This window comes from Schistocerca piceifrons, chromosome 1 (assembly GCF_021461385.2).
Source record: "Schistocerca piceifrons isolate TAMUIC-IGC-003096 chromosome 1, iqSchPice1.1, whole genome shotgun sequence".
In the NCBI taxonomy this organism is placed as follows: Eukaryota; Metazoa; Arthropoda; class Insecta; order Orthoptera; family Acrididae; genus Schistocerca; species Schistocerca piceifrons.
The window spans coordinates 857306896-857323530 of NC_060138.1; the positions used below are offsets into that span (position 1 = coordinate 857306896).

The 16635-nt window shown below is 39.3% G+C and overlaps 1 pseudogene; it reads right to left on the reverse strand.

The window, feature by feature from the left end:
* Positions 1–379: 379 nt before the first annotated feature.
* On the reverse strand, positions 380–497 carry LOC124723229 (annotated as a pseudogene).
* Positions 498–16635: the final 16138 nt, after the last annotated feature.

Below are 16635 nucleotides of genomic sequence, written 5' to 3' on the forward strand. Positions count from 1 at the left end.
CCCTCTTCTTCCTGGTCGTAGCCAACTGGCTTAATGGAGGACTGTACCCGATGTTATTATTTTGTAGCACATTCCATAAAATAATTTGGAATTTGACATTCACATTGGGTTGAAAAGCAAAAGAAAGGCGTAACACTGCTGAACACTTCAGGTACACATTTATATGTAATAAAAAAAAGCACTCCGTCGTCAGGCCACGAGTAGCCTACCGGGACCATCCGACTGCCGTGTCATCCTCAGTGGATGATGCGGATAGGATGGGCGTGTGGTCAGCACACCGCTCTCCCTGTCGTTATGATGGTATTGTTGACTGAAGCCGCTACTATTCGGTCGAGTAGCTCCTCAATTGGCATCACGAGGCTGAGTGCACTCCGAAAAATGGCAACAGCGCATGGCGGCTCGGATGGTCACCCATCCAAGTGTCGACCACGCCCGACAGCGCTTAACTTCGGTGATCTCACGGGAACCGGTGTATCCACTGCGGCAAGGCCGGTGCCTTATATGTAATAAAGGATGAAGAAAATGCAAAACGGAAAATTTTATATCACTGCAGATGAATGTACAAGGGACGTCGGCAGCCACGTCTTGCTGCATCAATAAGTACCCCACCATCCACGCACTGCTTCCAAGTTGACTCCTTCAGAGTTCCAGAAGATCGTCTCCATGACTTTTCCGGCTGAGGGAGCGGCTTTTCCTCGGAGGAGAGGTGGTGTGACGCCACTCCATGGCTTGCCGTTTTGTTTCTGGTTCGAAATGATGAACCATTGTTTCATCGGTTGTAACGAATTTCGACAAAAAATTGTCACAACCAGCCACGTAACGCGCAAACTATTCTGCGCAGACGGTCCTTTGTTGCTCTTTATGGCCTTTTGTTAGGAATCCAGTGGGACGCACCTTTGAGTACCCCAACAGATGGACAAGTGTGTTGGCAGTGCCAACATAGATATCCAGTTGGGCAACAAGGTATTTGTTTGTGATCCGTCGATCACCTCGAATGAGTGTTCACACTTTCTAACACTGCAGGAACCACAGCTGTTTGCTGCCAGCCAGCAGGTTTGTGCGACTTTATTGTGATGATAGCACACGTGTCACCCAACGTCGAACTATGGTTTTGTTCACTGCCTTGTCTCCATAAGTAGTCGGATAAGGCGGGCACAGCCCCACCGTGCATTGTTGCCATATTTATTCAATATGACAGATGCAAGATGGCGGCCATGGATTTGGCTATGTTGCAGTGGCCTCATGGCGGGAAGTAGGTCAACAGGGCTACCTTCACCAATCTAAGCCCTCTCCTCTCACCACTCATCACCTCCCCTACACCCCCTCCCCTCCCCCATCTGGAAACTGGCGGGAAGAGGACTGTATGTGCTGGGCTTTCAATAGGATGGCCATAAGTCTTTTATTTATTTTGTGTGTATTCCTTATTTAAACAATTTGAGTTGTCACAGACCATAGTTACATTCAGTGTGTTTACCATGAGATCTGGGTTCCAACTGGCCTAGTTCACAACACCACCACCATAGGGCCCTATTAACCCTCCACCCTCCTTTCCCATGACATAATCCAGGACAGCAGTCTGGGGAAAAATGGCGGGGTAAGGACTCAGTCTGCATCTAGCTTCTGGACTGGGAGGATGGACTTAATGGTTTACTGTGTTCAATGGATGAGATGTCTGTGCTGGATAAGGAAGAGTTTAATGAGTATATTAGCTGTAACCATGCATCTGAGGACTGTGTCGATAGCAATGACATTTGGTGAAGATGAATATGCTTCATCAAATAATAAAGATGCAGCAGGATAGGGCTAAGTTACACTTAGCAACTCATGCTGATAAATGCGTGTGCTGTAACTGTAGATCATTCGATAAAAGTCTAGTCAGTCTTCAGAAGCGCAGGAGGCAAGACATTTACTACAATGAACGCACTCAACTGGAAGAGAGGCCACGCACTGGGCTCATGGCGTGCCACATGGTAGCCACAGGAGTCGTCACATACTACCTGCCACGTTGCAAATACCCACAGCCTTCCTCCTTCCCATCCCCAGTGCATGGATACCCTTTGTCAATTAACATGAACTGCTTCAGGAGCTATGTATCACAGGAACTAAATGTTCTAGTGCACAAACAGAGAAAGAGAGAGAAAATGGTTCAAATGGCTCTGAGTACTATGGGACTTAACTTCTAAGGTCATCAGTCCCCTAGAACTTAGAACTACTTAAACCTAACTAACCTACGGACATCACACACATCCATGCCCAGAAAGAGAGAGAGAGACAGCTTTGCAGGTGACGCGTGAATATATAAATAATTACACGTTGTATTGCAAGGAATACCACCACCGCTACACTTGAAAAAGGACTCTAAAAAAATGTCGCGACACACTTGTGAAACCATTCCTAAGACACTTCGCGCGTTTTTGTGGGAAATACCCTTGTCTTTGAGCACTGTCTGATTTAGGTGTTACTAAATCCAACTGAATATGTCTCTAAATACATTTTCAAAAAAGATTGCTGCACAGTATATGTCGTCAATTTTGCGACGTATACCGCCACTCTCGAACATGGACTCCGAGGGTGTCGCTGTACACTTGTGAAACCTCCGCGAAACAATTCACTCGCTTTTGTGGGAAACAGATCCGGAAACCGACATCAGGTGCACTACACCAAAATGATTTTACACGCCAAAACGAAGATATTTGGAAGTCGAAATAAATATCGCTGATACTGTAAACAGGACGCTCACAACTTCTCGAGTTTTAGCTGCTTGTTTGAAGGCACTGCCAGACAGGGGAAAATTTCTGAGTCCTACAGCTGCTGTGGTGTTCATCACTTTTCTGAAACGGTGAGTGGGCTTAATTTATATTTACTGCTGCTGGAATCAGGGGACGATATTTTTCTCACTTCTCGAAGCATACACTGGCGTCTAAGCACAGATAGGAAAATTAGAACTATCACACAAACAGAATTCGAAGCACTGTCCTGCAGACGAGAAAAATAGGTGGAGTTTTCGTTCTGAAGAAGATGTAATGCCACAATGGTGGGTGAGGGGGCAGAATCCCACCTGACCGAACTAGAGGATGGTCTGCTTGGGCATGTCTCTGAACAATCGAATGAAGAAGACTTCACGTGACTCACAGACGTCACAGAACTCTGTAAGACGTATGCTTTGCCGGCGATGGGCGAGGCATGACAGAATCTCTGACCAGAGAGTAGTTTATCGTTAGTTGTTGCTTGTCGCTAGCCTGCGCTTGTCTGCGCGAGTCGACAGTAGTAGCGAGTTAGTAGTAGTCTGGCGTAGTCTGCGTGAGTCGGCGGGAGTCGGAATGCGTCGGCTGTGTGTTCTGCTCGCGACTCTGGTCAGGATTGTGGACGATGAGTATTGTTGTAGAAGGTAAAGAAGCAGCCTTGCGCATATTTAATAATGTATGTTAATTGTAATTTAATTTGTTCAAAGAAATGCCCCAATAATAATTTTTATAATATAAAGTAACTCTTTTAAAGAAAAGCATTCATTTCAATTTCCAATGCATTATCATTGCATCCAAGAATTATATATATATATATATATATATATATATATATATATATATATACGCCAGCATTGCACGAAGCTGTGTCGAAAAATGACTAATTAAGACATTTCAATTTCCAATGCTTTATCATTGCATCCAAGAATAATATATATATATATATACGCCAGCATTGCACGAAGCTGTGTCGAAAAATGACTAATTAAGAGCAGATATAATTGCAGTTTTACTGAGGTAAGAATTTTTGCTTGTTTTATTCAGAATACAGGGCTGAAGGTCAGCGCTGCTGTCCTTATAAATTTAACAGGTTACAAAACTTTTTTTATTATTTTGGTGTTTAGGAATTTTTCTGTTTCGAACTTGACATTAAATGAGGAAAGAATTTTGTGGGAATATTAAGTGTGAATGCATTTCTGCACACAGACAATAAATGGGAGCTAGTTTTGTTCAGAGGTCACAATATTAAGAAAAATTCATTTAATTATTATTATTTTGTGGCGAGGCTACGCTTGGCTCCATTTCCATTTCCATTTAAATTTCTGCTGGGAGGTTACACTTGGCTCAATTTTCATTTTTTATTTTAACATGATTATTTTTGTGGCGAGGTTACACTTGGCGACATCCGGCCAGGATCGTATTTCTTTGTGAATCTTCTGAGAAGTAGTCATATATCTGCTCTTATTTACTTAATCGTAGTTTGCATCTGGCGCAACGCATTTACTAATTTGTCACTCTTTCATCCACAGATCATCGGCAATTTGTTGCTCTTTGTTGTATTTGTGTTTGTTGCATTTTGCATTGTCTGTATTTCATTTGTGAATAATTTTGATTAGTGAAAAATGCCGCGAAAAACTTAACACTACATCGCGATGTACAATGAGTGAAATAGCCGATTTGAATAATTTGACCGATAGTACTTGCGACACGCAGTGTAATGATGACAATCCTCGATTTATAGACAACCAGTGCGTACCGACCACTAGTAATGATTTTAATGCTAATGATGAGCAAACAAACTCAGTTGTGTCGTCTGTTAATTTAACGATAATGGATGACGCGGCACGTTCTGTTACTATGAACGCTGCCCAGTTTAACACACCCGGTTTGCTAAATTTACGTAATGAACAGACAAATTTTTCTAATGAAAATGAACTGTGTACTCAAAGTACGTCAGATTTATTTAATTCCGATTTAGTGACCAACAGTGCACATTCGATTGGCAAATCTTTTTTGTGAATCACAAATAACCAAATGGTTACAGAAAACGTGACAAGTGCAGATACACCATCATACAGTACAGAGAATAGAGCCGCTAATTTTGGCTGGGATCAAGTTATGGCATTATTACTACAAAATAATGAAAATCTCAAACAACTTAGTGAAAATTTCAAACAACAACTTAATGAAAATTCCAAACAACAGTATGAAAGACAAGAGAACAATCACAAACAACTTAATGAAAAATTAGACAACAATTCCAAACAGTTGAATGAAAAATTAGACAACAATTCCAGACAGCTTAGTGAACAGATTACAGCTGTTTCCGCGCAGTGTCATGATACTAAGGAACAATTACGTGAGGAAATTGAGGATTGTGCTAGGAGAAGTAGTGAAGAAATTAGATCTGTAGCTCAAGAATTAAGGGATATGCAAACAGCTACAACAGAGTCACTTAGAGACGAAATTAGTGCAGTCAGTAAACAATGCTCTGAAAAAGCAACACAGTTACGCGACGAGTTTAAATTAATGACAGCAGAACTTTCGCGCACACTGGATGCAAAAGCAGACGCGAAATTCGACCAACAAAACAGTCAAATTGACGAACGTTTTAATCATCACCTACAAAACAGTGAAACGCGTTTCCGTAAATTTCTACAGGAACAGAATAAAGTAAAGCGACAAATTATGGAAACAATTACCGCACAAAGACAGGAAGGTAAACGTAAATTGTTTACGAAAGCAAAAACATACGTAGACAACAATATTGCTGCAGTATCAGACGAAATTAATACTATCAAACAGTTGAACACCGAATTGCGTGATGAAATTTCCGATCTAAAATCAAAAACAGATACATATACAGTAGACTTTCAGACAGTGACAGACAGACTCGAACAATTAGAAGTAATTCAGGATCCCGATGTCATCAAAGCTGACGTTAAAAAATTGAACGAAACCACACGTAAAATACAAAAACAAATTAATGCTTCTAACACTAAAAACGATGATCAGGTAAAAATACTGACTGAAAAATATGATGAATTGGCCAGTCGTATTGACGTTATTGAAAGTAATAATGATTGCAAATCAGACGATACGTCACCAATTTCGTTTAACCAAACACCTGAATTCCAAAATCTAATAATACATTACATAGAAAATTGTCAACTTTACTGCAAGAAGTAACAGAGATGAAAAATGTTTCAGCGTTCAACACATCACAGCAGACGCCACTTTGCGAACATTTGTCAGACTCACACAGCCAGTATAATTTAGGTAATTTACAGAGAGTACGTGAGTTAGATTCCGAACAGTCACAGACAAATAGATTCTCATACAACCGTGAACCTGTTCAGAAGCTCAGAGACGATAATTTTGATTACACACATTTTCTATCAGTGAGAAAATTTAAAGTATTTAAAAATCACAGAACACAGATCCACCCCTTGGATTGGATACAACAATTTAGCTTTGCTTTACCACCGGGATTGCCTGTAACGCAAAAGCTAAAATTTATTTGCAGCGCGTAAGTGACCTCAGGGGATTCATTACACTTTAGTGAATATGTGCCGTAGTGTGCACAGCCGTAGTAGTGCTGTTTCATCTTTAGTTTTCTGCACTGCTGCCTTCTCTTCTACTATCCTTTACATCTATCAGAACAGCTCTTCAACTATTGCTCTATCTAGGACTAAAAAATGAGTAAAGAAAACCTGATATGACAAGTTTTTACCGAAAGTGACAAGTTTTCACTAGACGCTCCAGAAATGATAACCACGAGAACTTTAATACCAGACAAATTTGTAATCATCAGTATGTATAGCATTTTCAGCAATCGTCAAAATTATCAGCAACAGCGAACGCATTTTGGTAACAATAGACGTTTTTCACCGCAATAGCAACAAAACCAACCGATTAGCATTCCTAACCAACAATGTAATGTACAAGGTCAACCAAGCTTTAATGTTTCGCCGCGTGCACGTATAGCATTAGCTCCAACAAATAGTAACGCACAGCAACAGGGAAATAAATACGTACGGAAGACACACCATTTCAATTCCTATCGCAATGCACCGTGTAGAAATGACTATCATGACAGACGTAAAAATAATGAGCACAATTTTCAGCGTACATTTAATAACAGTCGATCTTATCAGCAGCAAGAACATCAGCAACAACATATTATCATGAATGAACCAGACAATAGGTATCATCCAGAACGTAAGACGTCAGGAAGAAATAACAGAACAGTACATATAGTGGAAATGCCACAACATCCTCCCGAAAATAATGACACGTCAGATGGAATTTGACTAGATACAGTACAGGTTGCATATTCCAGTAACGCAAGCAATACTTTTGACACGCAGAATCTTGTTCACGAGAATGTTATTTGAAACATGCTTTGTTGAATGCACCACTTTTATCGCACCCAGATCATACCAGAAATTTTTCCATTGCCACCGACAGTTCTAACATCGCTTTAGGCGCACATATTTTTCAGGAAATTGAAGAAGATGGTTGTACAGTAATTAAAAACATCGCTTTTGCAAGTCGCATTCTGTCACCTGCTGAACGAAATTATTCTGTTACAGAACTTGAAACATTATGTGTTGTATGGGCTTTTACCAGATTTAGGCATATTCTTTATGAAAGACACACTACCATTTACACAGATCATAATGCGATACAATTTTTACTTTCCGCTAAATTTACACACGACAGATTAAGTAGATGGAAACTTTATTTGCAAGAATTTAATTTTACAATTGTTCACATTCCTGGCACACAAAAATTGTAGCAGACGCACTATCCCGTTCTCTTAACAACAATCAGCAAGACATCGCAACCAACTTCTGCAAAGCAAATTTCAGCGTCATGTACATTCAACAAGTTGCATTTGAAAATTTCATTTCATCGTCATTACAAGACATAGCACAAGAGCAGAGTAAAGACAATGTGTGGAAAGAAATTAAACACCTTTGGCAAGATAGGAATAATGTTACCATTAGAAACCATTACACTGTACGCAATGACATTCTGTTTCGCCACTCTCATCCTGACAGCAACGGTTGGTTATTATGCATTCCTGACGAACTTGTTAACAAATTAATCTGGTATACTCATTTAAGTTACGCACATTACGGAGCCAGAAAATGTTTTCTTATACTGAGACAGAACTGTTATTTTACCAACATGGAGAAACGTATTCGACGAGTTTTAGCGTCATGTAAAATCTGCCAGAAAGCTAAATCAGACACGACTTCACATATTCCTCCATTACATCCCATTGTACCTGTTAAATTGAGACATATGGCCGCTGTAGACATTTTTGGTCCGATTCCCAGAACTAATAGAGGTTTTTGCTACATCTTTGTCGCTGTCGAACTCACTTCAAAATTTGTTACCTTCACTCCGTTACGCACAGCTACTGCTAAAACTGTTTCGAAAGCATTTGTAAAGCATTCTCTATTTCATGTAGGACATGTGTTGAAAGTATTTTCCAACAATGGATCACAGTTTCGATCTGCTATATGGACACGTATGTTATGAGCTAGAAACATTTTTCCGATCTACAGGGTTATTACAAATGATTGAAGCGATTTCACAGCTCTACAATAACTTTATTATTTGAGATATTTTCACAATGCTTTGCACACACATACAAAAACTCAAAAAGTTTTTTTTAGGCATTCACAAATGTTCGATATGTGCCCCTTTAGTGATTCGGCAGACATCAAGCCGATAATCAAGTTCCTCCCACACTCGGCGCAGCATGTCCCCATCAATGAGTTCGAAAGCATCGTTGATGCGAGCTCGCAGTTCTGGCACGTTTCTTGGTAGAGGAGGTTTAAACACTGAATCTTTCACGTAACCCCACAGAAAGAAATCGCATGGGGTTAAGTCGGGACAGCGTGGAGGCCTTGACATGAATTGCTGATCATGATCTCCACCACGACCGATCTATCGGTTTTCCAATCTACTGTTTAAGAAATGCCGAACATCATGATGGAAGTGCGGTGGAACACCATCCTGTTGAAAGATGAAGTCGGTGCTGTCGGTCTCCAGTTGTGGCATGAGCCATTTTTCTAGCATGTCCAGATACACGTGTCCTGTAACGCTTTTTTTTTTTTTTTTTTTTTTTTGCTGAAGAAAAAGGGTCCGTAAACTTTAAACCGTGAGATTGCACAAAACACGTTAACTTTTGGTGAATTGCGAATTTGCTGCACGAATGCGTGAGGATTCTCTACCGCCCAGATTCGCACATTGTGTCTGTTCACTTCACCATTAAGAAAAAATGTTGCTTCATCACTGAAAACAAGTTTCGCACTGAACGCATCCTCTTCCATGAGCTGTTGCAACCGCGCCGAAAATTCAAAGCGTTTGACTTTGTCTTTGGGTGTCAGGGCTTATAGCAATTGTAAACGGTAAGGCTTCTGCTTTAGTCTTTTCCGTAAGATTTTCCAAACCATCAGCTGTGGTACGTTTAGCTCCCTGCTTGCTTTATTCGTCGACTTCCTCGGGCTACGCGTGAAACCTGCCCGCACGCGTTCAACCGTTTCTTCGCTCACTGCAGTCCGACCCGTTGATTTCCCCTTACAGAGGCATGAAAAGAAGCTTTAAACTGCGCATACCATCGCCGAATGGAGTTAGCAGTTGGTGGATCTTTGTTGAACTTCGTCCTGAAGTGTCGTTGCACTGTTATGACTTACTGATGTGAGTGCATTTCAAGCACGACAAACGCTTTCTCGGCTCCTATCGCCATTTTGTCTCACTGCGCTCTCGAGCGCTCTGGCGGCAGAATCCTGAAGTGCGGCTTCAGCCGAAAAAAACTTTATGAGTTTTTCTACGCATCTGTAGTGTGTCGTGACCATATGTCAATGAATGGAGCTACAGTGAATTTATGAAATCGCTTCAATCATTTGTAATAGCCCTGTATATATTCAGGTACCATGCTTCTTCGAACCCTTGTGAACGATTAATGAAAGAAATTGGTAAACTGTGTAGAATATACTGCCATAAAAGACATATTGATTGGGACACACACATAATCTCATTCCAGGATGTAATTAATTCCATACCAAATGAATCTACTATGCTATCTCCGTCTGTTATACTGAAAAATGTTGAACCACCTAACAAAATTAAAGAATTAGTAACCTTTCCTACATCTCGTCGACTGAGACACCATGAAATATTTGACATTGCGCTGAACAACATCAAACGTGCCGCAGAGCGCTGGAGAAGACAGCAAAAACAGGTTTGTACACGCGATGACTTTCACATTGGACACAAGATATTAGTACGTACACACTATTTATCCAACATAGGAAAAGGTAGGTGTAGTAAATTTGAACTTCTATACGCAGGTCCATATCGGATTCGCAGCATTCCTCACCCCAATATAGTACACGTCGAAACTTTGAGAACCAGAAAAACCAAAGGGAACCACCACATGTCGAACATCAAACCTTTTATTGAATGAACATACTTTATGATTCATCACACTGTAATGCCATTTCCTAATTTTTTATGACCACTTATGCAATTATATCCACATGAACACTTACTAATGATCATCGTATTTTTTCTTGGCAAGTGCCTGGCAAGGTAAGGTTAGCAGATCGCTCTTCTTGTCGTTACACATCAGACCGTGCATATTTTTCATTTTTTATGTATGTATGATTGTTTTCCTGTTTTGTTTGTATGCACTATGAAATATTTAAGATATAACAAACACCAGTTGACTTTGACATTTTTGCCATATGATATCTCAACATCGTGACTACTTTACTTTTTTTTTTTTGCTGCTACATTGTGATACTCTGTGTACATTTTTGCCTCTGAACACTGTCGATGTTTTTGACATATTACGTTTTCTGTCATGCTATGCTGTATGCTCAATTATGTTACTATAAACCAGTTTTTATTTAATGGGTATATGAATTAAATGCAAGACATTAATCTTTGTTCATCATTTTCAGAAAGAAATAACGTGTAAACGAAATAAATTAAACAGAAATGGGAATTTCACCTTCGGAATGAACGAAAGAAACTGTAATACCTCGTGACGAAGAGTAAATGGATCAGAATTAACAAGCATTAACAAGAATATACTATACACATCGTATGATAGCAGTCTTAACTAATTTTTTCTTTCAGAATACGAGGTGATTGATGCAGGCTGTCAGACAGAACTACACATCTTAGTTTTAGTGATGAAATATGCTAGAAATAAGGAATAGTTGTATATGAATAATGAAGTGACTTTTTTGCAGATGATAATGAATGGTGATGAATAATGATGAAGAATATGCTACTATGGATAATGAAGTTTTTCTTTACAGGTGATGATAATAATGGAGTTATGATAATGTGGATAATGAAGTTCTTTTTTTTACAGGTGATGATAGTAATGAAGTTATGGTAATATGAACAATGAAGTTTTTTCTTTGCAGATGAAAATAATGATGAAGTTTATATATTTACTGTTGGTTAAGAGATGCTATGTAGTTATTTAAGTATTTGTTGCAGTTCGTGTTGACAGTATGTCTTATATCGCATGGTATGATGACTGAAGGTTTTGAAAGGGACAGCTAGAGAACATATATATTTTTTATACACATTTCACTACCTGTTAATTCGAAGTTCACTACTTTTCAGCATAATATGCGTTTCTTCTTTCAGTTTAATAATCCTTTTTGTATATTTTGCAGGAGAAATTATTCATGAAATTAATGTGCTATAAGCAGTTGTTCATTAAACCTATGTCATTTATGAATGTGATCACATTTACTCTACTTGTTTTATAACCTTGCCACAGCTGACTCATGACGAATGACGTTACACATCTTCATTTGCAGCAATAACTCAAAAGCAAATATTGTTATTCCCCAGTAATTAATTATCGATCCTAACGCAATGCATTGCTAGCACAAAAAAAGGAAATGCTTTGTAACTGGCCAATGAATGCCACTGATTACTGTAATAAGATGACCTATCATGCCAATGATTACTATAATTAAGTGAATTATGTTAATACTATGCCATTCATTAGCTCCTGTTTTGAATGATGACTTCTGATGGTTTGTAACTGGGCAATGAGTGCCAATGTTCTCTGTAAACAAATGATTTATGAACATTATTCTGTAATACTACATACATGGTACAGAAATGTTCAGTAACTGGGTGATGAGTGCCACCAATTACTCAAATCAGTTGTTAGACTAGTGTAATTCTCAATGAAGACTACTATGTCCTTCACCTTCTGACCTAATTACCAGAAATTACTGCAATATCCGCTTGTCCTGTCTATCCTCATGATCATGGAGCACTATATTTGGTTTTTGCACTAATTCTACGTTGGTGTACTTTACAAGAACGTGGTGTTGACACGGCATGCTGTCCACCACCTTGAGCGATGGAGATGTTATTATGGTCCCACTGTTTGGTGTACCTAATGTACTACCAAAATGATAGCATGGAATATTACTACTACATTTCAGTGTCTTGGCTACACTGATTAATACTTCAAGGAAAAGAACTTCAGATTGTCTCACTTGGTGTTGTGCTTCTATAGAAAGATATGGACTTTTAGTGCAGCTGCGTGCAACCTAAAGTGGTACAACCATGACGCAATCCTTCCCATTCCTTTCCTAATTCTAGTAAAAATGTTAGAGAGTTTTACAGTGCGTGTGCACTTTATGCCATTTGTACTCATTACGTATACATTTTGTGATTTCCTGATATTTTCTGTACTGCAATGCGTGTGCACTTTCGTCATTTTGTTAACATGATTTGTATATACATTTGTGATTTCCTGATATGTTCAGTATTACAGTGTGTGTGCACTTTATGCCATTTGTACTCATTACGTATACATTTTGTGATTCCCAGGTATGTTCTGTATTACAGTGCGTATGCACTTTCGTCATTTTGTTAACATGATTTGTATTCATTGCATATACATTTTTGTGATTTGCTGATATATTCTGAACTACAGTGCGTGTGCACTTTTGTCATTTGTCAATATGTTTTGTACTCATTGTATATATATTTTGTCGTTGCTTGATATGTTCTGTACTCAGTACGTGTGCACTATATTTTATTTCATGTTCTGCACTTATGTATATGTAAATATTCTGTGATTGTAAAGTTAGTTAATTAAGAAAAATTTGTTGCTCATGGCAAGTCCAATTGACTCACCATCGCTGCCAAATTTTTGCCCCCCCCAGTGGAGGGTTATGTAAGACGTATGCTTTGCCGGCGATGGGCGAGGCATGACAGAATCTCTGACCAGAGAGTAGTTTATCGTTAGTTGTTGCTTGTCGCTAGTCTGCGCTTGTCTGCGCGAGTCGACAGTAGTAGCGAGTTAGTAGTAGTCTGGCGTAGTCTGCGTGAGTCGGCGGGAGTCGGCATGCGTCAGCTGTGTGCTCTGCTCGCGACTCTGGTCAGGATTGTGGACGATGAGTATTGTTGTAGAAGGTAAAGAAGCAGCCTTGCGCATATTTAATAATGTATGTTAATTGTAATTTAATTTGTTCAAAGAAATGCCCCAATAATAATTTTTATAATATAAAGTAACTCTTTTAAAGAAAAGCATTCATTTCAATTTCCAATCCATTATCATTGCATCCAAGAATTATATATATATATAATGGCTAATTAAGAGCAGATATAATTGCAGTTTTACTGAGGTAAGAATTTTTGCTTGTTTTATTCAGAATACAGGGCCGAAGGTCAGCGCTGCTGTCCTTATAAATTTAACAGGTTACAAAACTTTTTTTATTATTTTGGTGTTTAGGAATTTTTCTGTTTCGAACTTGACATTAAATGAGGAAAGAATTTTGTGGGAATATTAAGTGTGAATGCATTTCTGCTCACAGACAATAAATGGGAGCTAGTTTTGTTCAGAGGTCACAATATTAAGAAAAATTCATTTAATTATTATTATTTTGTGGCGAGGCTACGCTTGGCTCCATTTCCATTTCCATTTAAATTTCTGCTGGGTGGTTACACTTGGCTCCATTTTCATTTTTTATTTTAACATTATTATTTTTGTGGCGAGGTTACAACTTTCGGTAGATACCTTGTCCCCGTGTTGTTCCAACGAGTGTGTAGAGGCTCCTATGCCAAGCACAAAGGATGTATTGTGACTTTGATGTCATGGAACTTCTTGGGAATGGAGCATTCTGATTGGTTCTTACAGAATTTACCTGCCAAACTGCTGCTGATGCCATGGCGGGAGCACTGTCCGAGTTTTCTGCAGAAAGACAAATTACGAGACTTTCAGTGAAAAACTACTTTTTACAGATAGGGAAAGAAAACATGCAGCAATCATATCACATGGGCAGATGATAAAATAGGGAAACTATCGCCAAAGACACTTCCTCAATTACACTGCTCTGCTGCTGTCTAGGAAAGCTTGAATTTTTGGCATGAAACCGATATCCAACCGGACTATATCACCACATGGTGAGTCGTTGTCTGGTATACTTTGGTGTATAAGTTCGAGAATTAACAATGAATGGATAATGCACTGTCATCTATCTACATTCGCAATATAGTAAATGGTACTTGCAAAGTGGAGGAGGAGCGGTTTTAACGATGATACGGAGTTGGGAAGCATGCTGCTGTGTCACTGGTCAGCATTGACATTATGCAAAAACTGGTAAAATTGCTAAAATTGATCATACTATAAACTTCTACGCTTGTTACATTACATTGACAGTATCTTTTCCATCCTATCCATCCACTGGTACACTGTTGATTACCACATAATGATTGACTGACATCACTTGTTTGAGATGGAGAAAAAATCGAGGAGCAACACCTTCCGGGGATGACTAGCGCAGAAATACTGATTACGCAAATGACTGCAATATGAGGAATCAATCGAAATGGAACACAGAGCCCTCTGCTAACCCATCACCATGAAAGATACGTTTAAATTTAGAGATCGCCAGTCACCTCGGACAGCTGTTTGGATTGCTCCACAATGCTGCAAAACTCTTCTAGTTTCCTTGTGCTGTGGTGTCTTTTGTTTCAGTCATCCAGTGTGTGCATTGTGGGAGCAGCAGCAACTTGATTTACAATGTGGAACGTCCAGTTTTCTGTTAGAGCCAATGGATCGAAACATGTTAATGTCAGTTTAGAACCTGACACAGATCTCAAAGTCTCTGGTGGAAAAAACCAAATGTATGGCGGTGTACAAAGCTGTAGTCATAAACTGTCTGGACATGTTACAGCAGAAAAAAACAGTGTATCAAACAAGAACACAGGTACCCTCTCTTATGACTATTATTCTGTGTGTTATGGTCCTCCTACAGTGCAAGTGATGAAAGCTTATGCTATTGGCACACACACAATATTTTTTTCGATATATATATCGAGTTCTCTGTCAGATGAAGTTAGCTGAATTTTTATAGTTTGTACTTATTTTCTCTGTTGAATGGTACAAAATAACTATGATGGAAAGAGAGTGTTTGCGTGACAGGCGTGAATGCACCCTGAGAAACGCAGATCTCCTTCAGACTTCAGTACCTGTACGTAGTTTGTAAATACATCACAATCAGTAGCAAAATCCTCATCCTTCTCCCAGTTCCTGTAAATGCATGTGTACCCTCTTTTATTCTACCTCATGTTGCAGGAGAAAACTTCATTTGGAGCTGGCCTTACACACTGTTCACAGCTGACAAAGCTACGACAACATGTTCCCATTGCCACCATGTGGTCAAAACACTGTCCTGTCGTATTAACTCAGCTCATCCTGTTTCGCCACAGGTTGGAGAAGGTGGTAGATATAGCACTCTCTGACTTCTACCCAGTTCTGACTTAAATTGGGACGATCAAGCTGCAGGGATGGCGGAGGCAGAGACTGAAGAACAGTTGCAAGCTGCATAGGGGCTGTCTAAAACCATGCTGGAGTTTTACTGTAGCAGATAGATTCGAGAAAGGTAATTCGCTTTGAGATATTAGTGTGCCGTGAATATGATTAACCACTTGCTGTAATCGTTAAAAGACATCTCCATAGGATCCAATGCAAGTATGTTGTTGAATGGAAAGACATTATTCCAAATCGCAGATTGCTTTTATACCAGAAAGCGTAACAATATATATCTGAAAAGCCAGTACAGTTTGTACATTGCTTACAATCTCCATACTGTGTTGCATTTTTTAAAGTGATTCGTCACATAGCACACCATCTACTATAAGTGATCATTCTCAATCAACCATCATCCTCCCTCACCTATAACCCGCGAATACGAGTATATCGCAGAACCTCTGACGTGGCATCGAGATAGAATGCATTACAAATACTGAAGAAATACCTTGCGGCGTGAGAGAGTCGCAAATACCGGCTTCATATCATGTTCCTTAGATGAATCGCGTTCGAAATTCGATGTGCCAGTAAGATAGCCTTTGCCACCGTGTTGCTTTAATAGCTGGTCGCTTACGAGACGATTACACTGGTACCACTCGTAAGAAAAGCAAATGAGATATGTCCATTTATTACAGATTTTCGCTTGGTATTCTTTGGTATTGCCAGCATTCAGTTATTGGCGAAGTATTACACTTGGTAGTACGGGATGTGTGATAGATTTGTTGTGATCAGCAGGATTATAAAGTATGTGGCGTGTGGTCAGTGTTCTGACAAGAGCAAAGAAAATGGTAGGTATGGATCTGACATGGAAAACTGCGACAGCTTTAAGGGGAATGAAAGATTTTTTACGTGTAAAATTATGTCCAGTCATAAGAATGCTATAGATTTTGATATTTCCAGAGCCACTGTCACCAGGAGGGGGTATTTCTGATACTTTTCTCACTGCTGAACGTCGTCAGATTGAGGCTGCAATCGTAATATTTAATTATAAGTACAGTGATAAAATGT